General features: G+C 42.7%; 1 long non-coding RNA gene across 3 annotated transcripts; it reads left to right on the top strand.

The window, feature by feature from the left end:
• Positions 1–233: 233 nt before the first annotated feature.
• LOC122320632 lies at positions 234–1,494 on the top strand. 3 transcript variants are annotated; one of them, XR_006245745.1, is made up of 4 exons: positions 251–303; positions 404–536; positions 596–1,275; positions 1,346–1,494. It is a non-coding gene; the product is annotated as an uncharacterized LOC122320632 (long non-coding RNA). The 3 variants fall into 3 exon arrangements; XR_006245744.1 differs by having other exon boundaries at positions 234–536; positions 596–1,278; XR_006245743.1 differs by having other exon boundaries at positions 235–536.
• The last annotated feature ends 866 nt before the right edge of the window (positions 1,495–2,360 follow it).

The raw sequence follows: 2,360 nt of genomic DNA, 5'->3' as shown, positions 1-2,360 counted from the left end.
TAGGTATAATTGGTTTTATAGAGAAATACGTGTTGCTTATTTACTAAGCCGGCAAACAATGAGAAGCTAACTTGTGATAATCGATAAGGTGTAAATGTAATCTAAATAATATACTGAATTTGTTTAGTTAGAAATATAAAATACCAATAACATGGCGTATAAGAATGTAAGAAGTGTTTACAGAGTGGCCGTGCTCTTTGATTACAAATAACAGCTGTTAATAGGTAAGTGTTTACTTTGTTTACAATTTGAAAATGCTATTTATTCAAATTTATTTTAGTTGATTAGTGATAATACTTTGCGGTGAGTACCTTCTTTGAGCGGTGTTGATGGCAGGCCTGGGCAGCAAGACTGGCATTGATGATTTTTCCATGGCAAGCTTTAAACGTAAATTTGATTGCAGCAACAGTCCAGTGAGGAGCAGCGCAGCCGTCATCGTTAGGTGCGTCCTAGGAGTATGCCGAATTCTTCTTCTGATGGGGTCGTCCAGGTCCAGAAGGTGCAGAGCAGAGGTGGTGTTTTTTACAGGGCGTAAGGTTAGTCGTTGTAGCAGTGGTCGTCGAATTCTAAATTGTTGTTTATTTCTCTCATCAAGGCAAGAACGGGCAGCAGCCACGGCAGCAGCAGGAGTAGCGGTCATCTTGTGGCCACGTGTTCCAGTATTTAAGGAGCAGGTGGCAGTGGTAAAAGATCCCTCGTCGTCCTTCCAAAGGTGCAGAGCAGAAGTGATCTTTTTGCAGAGTACAAGGCAAGTCGTTGAAGAAGCGGTCGTCGAGATTTAAATTGTTGTAGATTTTTCTCATCAGGGCAAGAAGGGGAAGCAAAAGCAGCAGTCTCGGCAGCATCAGAATTAGCAGTCATCTTGTGGCATCGTGTTCCAGAATTTAAGGAGTGGGTGGCAGCAACAGCATGTTCCTCTTCATCCTTCCAAATGGCAGCAATAAAGACGCTCTACTGTGGACACAAAAAAGGGAACTCGTCGGCTGTCTCTGAAAGGAATGATAAGAAGAATTAGTAGTGGTGGCCATGGTTTTTGGGACCACCATAGATATATCTGTTTCATTTAAATCAAATAATTCTTCTTCCAGACGCAGTTTCAGCCTAAAAAGGCCAGCATCAAGCTGCTGTTCTGGAGTTGGTGGCTGGATTTCGTGCGGCAGTAGCGGGCTCATAATAAGCCTCTGGATATGCCCTGGCTGGAAACGAATCTGTTGAGCAGCATCCCATCGACTGATTCGTGCGTTTCTGACATCAGGAGACATGGAATTAATATAGGTCGTGCGTGTTCCTGCCTCTGCCGTAGTAAATCTTCCCTTTGCTCTACACGTAACTTTTCTAATTGCAGTTTACCGAGGCGAATCAACGTGGGAACTTCATGCTGCTGCTGTCCTGGCTGTTGGAGGAGAAGCTGTTGCATGGGAATAAAGTGCATCTCTATCTGTTTCTTATAAATTGGAAGATCCTCGTTGTTAGTAATAAACAAATTTGTTAGTACATTTTTGGCTTCTACGTTTGGGTGTTGGTAGAAAGATTTTGCGAGCGTGCCACTCGCATCATCAAAAACCTCTTGGGCCGATTTTACATTATAGGTGTTACGAATATCCTGATTTTTTGGTATATGGGCTAGCTTGAACAGCCCAACGTAGGATCTTGTTTTGAGAGATCTTAGTTTTGCTAAACTGTGTTTTTGAAACTAACGGGCCCCAGACAGGGAGAGCATATTGCCATGTAGGCGCAATTAGTTGTTTATAGAGAAGAACCTTACTGGCAGCAGGGAGCTTGCTATCCTTTCCCAAAATCCAATTTAATCCATAGGCAGAGGCACGTATCCTGCTCGCAAGTTGCTTGGTGTGATGGTGGAGTTTAATCTCCCACCCAAGACTAAGCCGAGGTTTTTAATTTGCGAACCGTAGAGTTGTGGGGATTTGGGCCCACGTATGCCTGAGATAGAGCGCGTACTAAACATTATATGAACTGCTTTGTTCAGATTAAGAGTAATTCCCCATTTTTTCGCCCAATTTGTGATAACTGAGAGGTAGTTGGTGTTAATGGCAATATGCGCTGATTTGTCTGCACACAAAATTATAGTGTGGTCCGCATAAGTCGATAGTAAAATGTTTTTGTAGTCCAGTTTTTCTTTAAACATGGTTGAAACAACAGGAGGTGGTAGAGGCATGTCCGATGTAAAGATTGTATACAGAATAGGTCCCAGAACACTGCCCTGAGGCACACCCGCAGAAATTTTCCCAATTCTGGATTGGAGACCATTAACAAAATACGATTTGTGAAATAACTTTCAAGAACTTTAAGCAAACTGTAAGGCAGCAATTTGGCAAGTTTCAGAATTAGACCTTGGTGCC

This window comes from Drosophila ficusphila, unplaced genomic scaffold (assembly GCF_018152265.1).
Source record: "Drosophila ficusphila isolate 14025-0441.05 unplaced genomic scaffold, ASM1815226v1 contig_668, whole genome shotgun sequence".
Taxonomy (NCBI): domain Eukaryota; kingdom Metazoa; phylum Arthropoda; class Insecta; order Diptera; family Drosophilidae; genus Drosophila; species Drosophila ficusphila.
The sequence above is the reverse complement of the archived record's forward strand: the minus strand, read 5'-3'. Positions and strand labels throughout refer to the sequence as shown.